Source organism: Lactuca virosa, chromosome 5 (genome assembly GCF_052849685.1).
Source record: "Lactuca virosa cultivar CGN04683 chromosome 5, Lactuca_virosa_CGN04683_v6, whole genome shotgun sequence".
Classification (NCBI taxonomy): Eukaryota; Viridiplantae; Streptophyta; class Magnoliopsida; order Asterales; family Asteraceae; genus Lactuca; species Lactuca virosa.
In genome coordinates this window covers 32,759,150-32,771,633 of record NC_136430.1, presented here as the reverse complement: position 1 = coordinate 32,771,633, position 12,484 = coordinate 32,759,150, and positions in this window count along the sequence as shown.

The window sequence follows — 12,484 nt, the reverse complement described above, 5'->3', positions numbered from 1 at the left end:
TAATCCATGAAAATTTATCTAGAAGTCTTTTAGTACATTTAGAACCAAAATCTGAAGTTTGGTAATTTTTATTAACTGTTTAGTATTTTTCATGATTTTATGGTTATTCAAGAAACTAAAATCGTGAAAAATAGTCAGACAAATCAAAAATTCAAGAAAATTTATCTTAAGGTGTTTGACATCAATTAAAACTGAAATGCAAAGTTTGGGAAAGTTTAGAACTAAATTGATTTAGTTTTGAATATTTAATCATTGGAACACCTCTAAAATGTTAAATATTAACATTTCAATAATGGAAATTTTCCACTTAAATTGTTATATAACAATTGATTCTTTGAAATTTAATTTTCACAGAAAAATGTTTGTAACTTATCAATATTAAATTTTGACACAATATTGGCATAATTCTATTGTACTAGTAAGTATACTAGTGTTAGATTTCGATTAGAGACTCACTAGCGAATACCATTATTGTAGGAATCGGTAGTGGTACACGTGAAACGTAGTTCAAGGCATCATTTGCATCATCTCAATGCATTGTGAGTATTCACGCACTCCCCTATTTTCAGTTTTTATGTTTTGGGGTGGAAAAGCATGTCCCGAAAAACTATTATTTGAATGTTGTATTTAAATTGATTTGTATCAAACATGATTGTTATTTTATTGCTATGTCTCTCTATGTATGTCTATGCAACACGAAACATTTGAACTTATCGTACTAAGGCCCTTCCCTTATCTCTAACCATTAACTCTTTGAGCCAATGGTCATTATGGATAGCGCTATTAGGAATTGACAACTCCTCACTCGCCCTATTGCTGGAGTGCATGATACCATATTCATCTATGGAACGATAAGCATAGATCTTGATAGGGCTTCAGTCATAGGTTTGGTTGAGACTCATTGTTTGCTCATACACATACAAACTCGTTACTTATCAATAAACTTGTTTATTAATTATAGCAATGAACTTTGTTTCTCATTACAACAACGAACTGTTATTACTGAAAACTTATATACATGTTTTATCAATGAAATTGTTTGCTCCTTGTAGCAACGAAATTGATTGCTCATTTTAGCAAATGAAACTTGTTTACTCGTTTGAGTAACGAACTTTATCTTCCATGAGAATATGAATGTTGCATCTTATTTGGGCAACATACCTTATCTCTCATGATGACAAAGAACTTTGTTTTTACAAACTTATTTACCCATCTTAACAATATACTTTTATTATTGGAAACTTTTATCAAAACTTTGATTTCAATTCATGGAACCAGTATTATTTTGTTTATCTGTGAGTACTCACCAACTATTTTTATAGTTGACGCTCGTTTTACATGCTTTTTCAGGAATCATCGAGTAAGTGGCACTTAGGGACACTTCACTTTTAGGAGCATTCGCATGTGTTGTATTTCAATTTACATTGTAATTTCTTTTAAAAGTTGTTCAAACCCATTGTGAATTTGTAATGATTTTTAATACTATGGTTGGTGTTGTCTTTTAACTTTTGCGATGAAACCCTTTGTACGGCCACGCCCTGTGTTTCCGCTTTAGCGGGGTGTGACAGGAAATGGTATCAGAGCCGAAGGTTATAGAGAATACCGGTTTCCCTTTGGAGAACCACAACTATAGCCAAAAAAATTTCTAAGCGTTTTTAAAATACTGAACATACTACTGGTATAACTAATTCGAGTACGCATTATCAGACTTTAATTAAGTATAGCCTGGCCAACTATGCTTAATTAAGGAAACTTAATGTGAGGCTTGAAACGGTTATAGTAGAATTATGTTCAAAACGATTTTCAGTTTGAACTCTTGAAAAACAAAGTTTTTCGGTGTGCGTACGAGCATTGCATATTATAGGCATTCATCTAGGTACACTTAGAAACTAAGTGCACTTTTACCACAATGTCTTTATTTAGAAATATTCTTGTCCCTTATCAAGTGCTAGGTTAACCACTTAGGTTATATCACTAGCCACTCTAGGAGCACTGCACTTAGTACTGAGAATGAGTATTCCTTGGTAGCTATTGACTTTAGATGTAAGGTTAGTAGCTAGATATACACTAGTAATAATCATAAGTCGAAACCTATACGAATTATTCCTCAATACCTCTTCATCGTCTTCAAGAGTTACAACTAGGAAAAAGCGTTTCGATACCGACACGAATGATAATTGGAGCATCTCGTAAGGAGGTAGATGAGTCACCACTAAGTAATCACTTGGATACCATTGGTGGGCATTCCGGATTCGACTCACAAGGAGACACGGAGGTTTAACGCATACGTGAGACCTTATTACTACGCTACGATTTAGCTCTACGTTGTTTCCACCTTGAGCTTAAAACTTAACATAGGATGTCCCTTTGACCTCTATAAAAGGTCGTAAACTGCATTGACACCATAAAACGTTTTTCAAACAGTTTTCTTGCCCTTTATCTTAGGGAAAAAGACATCGGTACTCGTCTTATACTCGCCTTGTACTCGCCTTAGTATTTAGGTACGATCAGCTACACTAATATACGTATTCCTTACTTCTTAATCTTCCATCGAAAAATTATTTCGCTTCATCGTTTTATTTATCATCAATAAAATATTTTATAACCACTTCAATCAGCTTAGTAGACATTTCTTAACAATGTAAGCAATATTCTCGCTAAAAATCTTTTGACAACTTGCTTTAACTTAACACTGTTCTTCAAAACTCAATTTAACCAATATTGGTTTTTTTTAACATTGCTATTTCAATTTCAATTCAAATCCATTTCAACGGATAGATATGCTTTTAAGGGCATATAAACCATTTTAAACCTTGCTTACCATTTTGACACGTTTTCGAAAAACTTAGAAACATTTTCTTTTATAAAAGTGTTTAAACTCTATGCTATAAAACTTAAACATATGACATTGAAGTTCATATTATGTGAAAAAGTTTCATTGAATCTTCAAAACACTTTTATTTGACTTTTTAACAGCTTTCTCATTTAGACATTGTAATTTACTTTAATGTGTTTTCTCGAAACCCAACATGATATTTATGAAAATTTCTACTTCAAACATGTTTACAAGACATCACTGATGCCTACATTTCAAAACACACCTTATTTGTATATTTTATTACAAATTAGTTATACAATCTGTAAAACTTCTAAAATATAAAGCATTGCAAAACTTAGTGTTCACTTTTAAATTTCCAGTGACGCACTTTCAACAATGTATAATTACTCTTCTAAATCTATTGAGTCTTTACCTTATATGTTTTAACTATTATTGAACTCCATTCTAAAAAGTCAAATTCTCAGATTTTCAACTACCGTTTGTAGTGCTTCTTCTTTTTTCACAAATGGAGTTTAACTTAATAAGATAACTCGTGATTTTTAGCAAACATTTTAAGACTCTCACATGTCTATTTAATCATCAATATACATCAAATATTGAAGTTTGAAATATATCTCAACCTGGTTTTAAATCTACCTATATGTATTGTTTTCAAAATTTTAACAATCGCAATCATTGCCGCCATTACCTTCCTTTTTCTTTCCCCCGAACTTGATTCTTGCTCTCCCTCTGATATGAGATCTCGCAAACCCATAATAATAACATAGTACATTGTCTAACTCTGTTTCTCTGTATTTTGCTTCTCTTGGTACCATATCCGTGCACATATAGACTAGAAGTCTACCCTTTCGTTTTGAGCGATTAATACGTGTATAGTCTTGAAGAATAATTTTGATTTAGTCAACTTTGATATATTCAATTACGCCTTTTACTATATAAATCTTGTTTTTATTTTGAAATCTACAATAAACAAGTAATCCTTATTTACATTTGCTCTTTCATTCTAAATTCGGAAACTTGATTTAAAATGTAATTTTCATTGTATTTTTGTTACAATTAATACACAAGATGAATACCATTGTTCTTATCATTTTTCTAAATCCATAAAATATATGTGAAAGAATACATTTTCTTATGCTTCTTGTTTTTTTTAAATACATCAAAAGTCTTGAATTTTACTATGATCTATTCTCTAAATGATTGTTTTTGTAGAAACACTAAACTAAGAGTGTACTATTTTCAAAGATTGACATTTTTACACATTTCTTAAAATAGTATTTTACTTTGCAATTTTCAGTGAGTTCCTAAACTCTCAAACTTGTTTTCATAAGTATTCTGACTCCTCGTAAACTTGAATTTGTCCTGACTTAGACAATTGGACAATTTCTCAAAAATTTAATACAAATATTTCTATATAAATTCCTTTAATGACGACTTAAACCTTTAACATTAATTAATCTTTATATTATTTTACTACTTCGTTGGATCGCCACACATATATCTTCATTATCTTGGAATTATGACACATTTTGATAATAGTGAGATTAATTATCATTTCTAAACACACATTTTGATAACAGTGAGATTTTTATCACTTCTAAACACTTAAAATGCTATCTACACAATGTGATTTAATTTATCATAAACTTGCATCGCCTCCATTTGCAACAATAACTCTCTAAATATACATATTCTTTGAATATTGTTTTATTATAGTAAGAGTAACTGTAGTAGTAAATATTGCTTCGGAAATCCTCGATCGTTTCGTAATTTATTTTATCGACGACACTTAATTAGCCTTTACATTTGAGATGTACCAAAACTTCGTTGCCTACACTTAGTACGTATTTTTAGGAACTTACCCTTGACCGCTTCTCTTTCATTCGTGGTACCCCTTCTTATTTTGGAATATATCTTTTCCAGATTTAGTAGCCAACCCGAAAGTGAACAAATTGTTCCTAATCTCTTCTTTTTTTTCTAAGCGACGAAGTTACACTTAGTGTTAATTTAGAATGCGACTTAAGCATCAATGCGGATTTAACGCTCAGTGCAGTTGGTGCTTCAGCAAAACTTATAACGTTCTTTTAAGTTAGATAATATCTAACTATATAATCTTTTTCAACTAGGTCGCCATGGTTGGATCATGATTTCCATGATCCTAATTTCTCGCAATCTAGACTGTAGAACTCGAATTAGGGAACCATTAATTTGATTATAGCTAAAGAGTTGGGCTGTTCCCTTGAGGAATTAACCCAAAATAATCAAAGAGCTCTTCAAGTCATCATCTCTCCAATTATACAATTGTATTCGGCTGAGTTCTAATAGAATGTGTCACGAATTGAATTTCGGGACGAAATTCTTTCAACCGGGGGAGACTGTGACAACCGTCAAAAACCGAGTTAGTTCTAGATTTGATAAACTTAGTTGCACATATAGGCACAACACATATTAGACTTAGTAATTAGAAGCTAAGTTATAACCTACTAGAAACTTGGAAACAGATAGAAACAATGGATGGTGTACTTAGATTTCACCTTGATATGTGAATTCTACATCTACTAAGCTGTAGTGACTATCCATATTTGGATCACTCTTTGACTCGAACAATATTTCATGAATCATGTACACACATCATGCACTTGACCTAGAAGTAGAAGTTAGTTCAAAGTCTCATAGAAACTTAAGTCAAATTTGAAGACTAGGACTAGTATACTTGATTCCTCAATTTCGCTTGAATCTCGGAATCACTACATAGAATGCCAATAAACTGATAAAAATAAATTACAAACATTATTTATAACTATAAAAGAGTTATAATACCATAAGATAATTTAAAGTCTCAAATATTCTATTTATTTTGATATTCAAAGTTTATTAAACTCCAAAACCCTAAAAGCCCTAAAAACTCATATTTATAAACTTTAACCTTAAAAATCCTATAAAAACAATTATGAACCTTATAATATTATCTTATCATAATAATTATTATGAAATAAAATTCAATGAAAATAAAGATTTAGTTATTAACATTTACCCTTGATTTATAAGTCAAAAATCAAGAGTTTTATGCATAAAAACTAGGTTAAGGTGCACATTTTATAAAAAGTTGGATATTTTTATAAAAGATTTGAATTTTTATAAAAGAAGCAAGAGAGAGAGAGCCTCTCCTCCCCTAAAATCGGATCCCTCTCTCCCCATATCTCTCTCACACTCTCATTCCCCAACATACACACATCTCTCTTCTTTCTCTCTCTAGAAAACTCTCTCTACCTTCTCTCTACTTTTTCTCTCCAAACACCACTCCATTCTCTCTTTCTCCCTCTAAGAACCAAGAAATTTTCCAGAAAACAAACCCAAGAACACTCCTCAAACTCGAAATCTTCATCATCTTGTGTTATTCTTGAAGGTAAAATCGATTTCTACTTCACTTTTCCTTCAAGTTTTGCTCTTTTTCTTACATTTTCTCCTTCTTCATCTTCTTCAAACTTGTTTTCTTTTTGTTAAAATGGTTTTTACAACATGATGGATGTGTTTTAACACCATGCATGTATGATAAACAAGGTTGCATGTTCATGATCTTAGTGCAAAAATCGATTTTAAGGAGTAAAACATCAAACTCAAGTTAAGAGTTTTTGAGAAACAAAATTTTGTTCATAAATGCATGTATACATTTTGATAAGTTTTAATCTTTTGATCTCTAGAAACATGACTAAAATATGAGTTTATCATGATATATTTAAAATACTTGAAAAGATTTACTCAAGGAAATGATGAAAACCCACTTTTCTAACCAATCATCATGCATGCAATCTGCCAGATTTCTTTACCTGACTTTAAACTGTCATATCTCACTCATTTCTTAGCCAAAATTCGTGATTCTTTTTCTGAAATATAATATTTTGAGTTAGCTTTCAAACCCATCTGACCTCACTGGAAAATTCCAATATTTCGATTTTTACCAATTTTTACAAAACTGTTGCTCAAACAGCACTTTCCTTATGAACATTTGTTTTGTGTTGCATGTTCAAAGGACTTATTCATCACTACAAATCATTCAAAAATTATTTTAAACTCTTAATATCATGTATTAATAGGAACAAAAAGATCTTGATTCAAAAGTCTTTGTAACATGTTGCAAAAATTGTCAAAGTAACATCAATAATCTTTACATAAATCACAAGAACCAAGTTTTCTCTATACATTTTATTGAGTCTTTAGGCATGGTTTTCAACATCAAAAATAAGAAAACAATTTTTCATTGTTGTTAAATTGTATGAAGATGCATTCTGGAAATTTTCAGCTCAATATATATTTTCTTTATTTTTATATGAAAATAATAAGAAAATAGAGTGTTAAATCATATAAAATACTTACACTAGTAAATAAATTTTGGAAAAATTCTTGGATGATTCTTTAAGTTAATAAACATCTCCCATGAAGTTTCAATGACTTTTGTTACTGTTTAATATGGTTTTGAATTTTCTTTTTGTTTAGCCCCAATAAATCATAAAACCACTTTAGACAATTGGAAAAGACTGTATAACAATTTTCGCAGCTTCTACCAGAGGTATAAGACTTAGAAAAATATTTTCAGAATTTTTCATAATGCATTCCTGTTTTTCCCCGATTTTTGTATTTATAATGGCCTAAAAATAGAAAAAATAGTTCTGCTCACCCAAAATTCATGAAAATTTACCAGAACACTTTTTAGTACATTAGGAGGCTACATAAAATTTTTGATGATTTTTCTCTTCTGTATACTATTTTTCTCCTATTTTCTAAGATTAAATACACTTAAATACACAAAATCGGATTTCAGTATATAAAAACCACATTTGGTATTTTTCCCAGATTATTTACTCTGTAAATGAAGTGTACAAAAATTTTGGTAATTTACTTTATCTGTTTAATAATTATTCTCCAATTAATGATTATTTAAGAGGATAAAACAAAGAAATATAGAAAGACTAATTGAAAAATATATTTTATATTTTTCACAGCTTCTACATGTATAATAAAAGTGTTACAAAAAGTTTGGGTAATTTTGGAAACTGTTTTATATTTATCCCCATTTTTATTAGAATAAATGCATAAAAATCATAAAATTGGGTTAAACAGTTTAGAAACCCCTTTTTATATTTTTCCCAACTTAAGTATGTGTAATGACATTGTTATAAAAGTTTGGGGTATTTTCATAACTGATTTCTATTTTTCATGAATTTGTATCTATTTAGAGAATTAAATATGTGAAAAATGGTTATACATATTCATAATCCATGAAAATTTATCTAGAAGTCTTTTAGTACATTTAGAACCAAAATCTGAAGTTTGGTAATTTTTATTAACTGTTTAGTATTTTTCATGATTTTATGGTTATTCAAGAAACTAAAATCGTGAAAAATAGTCAGACAAATAAAAAATTCAAGAAAATTTATTTTAAGGTGTTTGACATCAATTAAAACTGAAATGCAAAGTTTGGGAAAGTTTAGAACTAAATTGATTTAGTTTTGAATATTTAATCATTGGAACACCTCTAAAATGTTAAATATTAACATTTCAATAATGGAAATTTTCCACTTAAATTGTTATATAACAATTGATTCTTTGAAATTTAATTTTCACAGAAAAATGTTTGTAACTTATCAATATTAAATTTTGACACAATATTGGCATAATTCTATTGTACTAGTAAGTATACTAGTGTTAGATTTCGATTAGAGACTCACTAGCGAATACCATTATTGTAGGAATCGGTAGTGGTACACGTGAAACGTAGTTCAAGGCATCATTTGCATCATCTCAATGCATTGTGAGTATTCACGCACTCCCCTATTTTCAGTTTTTATGTTTTGGGGTGGAAAAGCATGTCCCGAAAAACTATTATTTGAATGTTGTATTTAAATTGATTTGTATCAAACATGATTGTTATTTTATTGCTATGTCTCTCTATGTATGTCTATGCAACACGAAACATTTGAACTTATCGTACTAAGGCCCTTCCCTTATCTCTAACCATTAACTCTTTGAGCCAATGGTCATTATGGATAGCGCTATTAGGAATTGACAACTCCTCACTCGCCCTATTGCTGGAGTGCATGATACCATATTCATCTATGGAACGATAAGCATAGATCTTGATAGGGCTTCAGTCATAGGTTTGGTTGAGACTCATTGTTTGCTCATACACATACAAACTCGTTACTTATCAATAAACTTGTTTATTAATTATAGCAATGAACTTTGTTTCTCATTACAACAACGAACTGTTATTACTGAAAACTTATATACATGTTTTATCAATGAAATTGTTTGCTCCTTGTAGCAACGAAATTGATTGCTCATTTTAGCAAATGAAACTTGTTTACTCGTTTGAGTAACGAACTTTATCTTCCATGAGAATATGAATGTTGCATCTTATTTGGGCAACATACCTTATCTCTCATGATGACAAAGAACTTTGTTTTTACAAACTTATTTACTCATCTTAACAATATACTTTTATTATTGGAAACTTTTATCAAAACTTTGATTTCAATTCATGGAACCAGTATTATTTTGTTTATCTGTGAGTACTCACTAACTATTTTTATAGTTGACGCTCGTTTTACATGCTTTTTTAGGAATCATCGAGTAAGTGGCACTTAGGGACACTTCACTTTTAGGAGCATTCACATGTGTTGTATTTCAATTTACATTGTAATTTCTTTTAAAAGTTGTTCAAACCCATTGTGAATTTGTAATGATTTTTAATACTATGGTTGGTGTTGTCTTTTAACTTTTGCGATGAAACCCTTTGTACTGCCACGTCCAGTGTTTCCGCTTTAGCGGGGTGTGACACTATACACTAGAGAACATACTACATACTAGACAGAGAGAACACTACACTAGTACATACTATACAAATACAAGAATACTATAACATTAATGTGAGATACTACTTCATGGCGCTGCATATACTGCTGTGTCACGTTTTGTACCCAGAGTCTCCTGGAGGGAGAGCGTGAATTTGTGTATAGATCTATACGGGACTGACCCTCCTACACCTTGTTGCTAGCTACAGTGGGACCTACAGGTCTACGGGTGACGAATATCATATCATTTCGACGTCTCGAACGACGTGTTATTCTAGTCAATCAAGTATGGTTACAATCATATCACATTTTACCTTAATTAAACTAACAAGTTTAAGGGTAGTTAGTACATTAGTAGTTACCTAGATAAAACTACCAGCACATCTTTATTTTCCCATTTCATTTACATTGTGATATTCTCACATAACCGGTAATGTAAAACTATATTTTAGTAATGATAGTCATACATTGGGAAAATACACACTTTTACAAAAGAACAAACATTGAGAACAATTGAGTCTTGGTTGAAGACTACTTTAGTAGAAAATATAGGATTTTCTAGGAAGTTTACAAACACTTACATCACACTTACAAACTCTTACATCAAACACAAACACATTCTCCAAACTTATACAAACATTGACACTAAAATACTTATGAACTCACCAGCTTAAATGCTGATCTATGCTTTCAAAATAACTTGTATTCTCAGGTCGCCAGTAGACAGGTACCAATGACCAGGTTTTGAGAAGATGGAGCACATTCAAGACTCATCTCTTATTTTGATATTCATTTTTGGTGTCTTATAAACTTCAGAACACGCTTGTATTAAAACTATTATTATTAATGCAATGGAAGATGTTGTTGTTTGTTTACTATAATGCCTTGTTGTGATACTGTACATGACGTCCTCCGCCCCCGAACGTTTCCGCCGTTCCGGTTTTGGGGTGTGACAGATTGGTATCAGAGCATTGTTTATAGTGAATTGAGTATATCAACCCATAAAAGATATACAACTATAAACACAACGGGATTAAAATACTCTGACCAAGAGTTTATACTTTTAAATAATAAAATATTTAACCAAAGTATACATACCTGCATTCATACTAAAATCAGTGTCACTAGGACATAACAAAAGTATAACGATTGTTGGACAGCACGAGTAGTCTTGGGGACATATAATCAGATCTGGGAGTGATATAGCCTGATCAACTATATCTTTCCGAGAAGTGATTAGCATGTGTCCAGGAATGTTTGTGATGTTGCAGCAAGTCTAAAAACTTACCAACACTACTACAATGAAAACATTAGAACAAAACATAAACTTAAAATACCATAGGAGTATTTTGTGTTACTATAATTACTTATGTGCAAACTAAAAAGAAGATCTTTATTAGTATGTCAATAGTTGCTGAGTGGATACTCTAAAGTTATATGTGACTAGGGTGTCATAGACTTAGAATCTGTGATCTTTGCTTTACTTCCTGTTCCTTGTTTGGTTGTGGGCTTAGAGTTAGGATCACTTATTCGAAGGTCTATCCTGTTTTGGTTACATATGACTGGTATCCACTACGCAAATGTTGGAGTAGCTGGTAAGGATCATCTTATAATTATCTTAATTTAGTAAGTCTATTAATTATTTCTTTTATCCCTATTCTCGCGTAGATAACATGGTTGGATTCCATATCCCCGGAGACCCGTACTTTCCCAACAACGGCAATGGTGGATGGCTCGGTGATGAGCCAGAGGAGAATCATGAAATCCCATTGGACGACGACTTCGCGGAGAACTTCCCGGAGGATTCTGACTCCAAGCCGGAAGTCAATGATCAACCCCAGGTAGCTCCAATCCCGAATCCTAACCCTCGTCCGACATTTCAAGGCCCGACGCCTCTGTGGGCGGAAAACTTGGGAACTTGGAGTCAAGAGCAAGGTCAACCCGTGCCTTATAATGGAGACCGAAGATTCTACAACCTGAGCGAGGGAGGCTCAGCGGACAGAAGCCTACCCATCCTAGTCCGAAGGGTTGCTCGTAATAACGAGCAGGGTAGGGCAGCCATCAACTGAGTCATTCAGGTTGATGCCGATGCAGGAGTCAACACTGTCTGCATTCGTCATCTAGAAAGTGCTCGAGAGAGAGCTGCGAGAGACCACGAGTCTCTACAACGGGATCTAGCTGTGACTCGAGTTGAAGTCATGGAGCATCGCGTGCGCCAGCGAGTGTACGAGCGACGCCTTCTCGACACGGAGCGCCAGCTGGATGACTTAAGGGTTCGCCCAAGGGGTTCCCGTCGCCAGTAGGGAATGCTCTACTCAAATTTCATTCTTTTCTAAGGATTAGCCTTCTTAGCTATGCTCTAAGTAGCACTTTCCCTACAATATCTGTTATTTTAAGACTTTAAACTTTCGGTCGATAAGTCTTTATTCTGTCAAAATTTTCTTATCTTGGTTTGATGTAAGACCTACTTTTAGGTCATTATCACGAACTGATTACATCTGTAATACCAGTATTATTGGCAGATATCTAATCTCTTGAAAATTTGTATTCAATCATGCTTTCTTATGTGTTGTTGGGCTATGGAGAGTTAGTCAATGAGTCATTCTCATCACTCTCTCTATTAAATTCTTACCAATATCTTGATCTTTGTGCTTTTATAGCTTCAAGATGCCTCCGCGGAGATCAAACAGGCGCGCTACTCCAATAACTCCGAATCAAACTCCTCATCCTCCTCAATACAATCTAGTAGCTATTCAAGTATCTGTGAATGCGGCTGTTACGGCAGCCCTAGCGC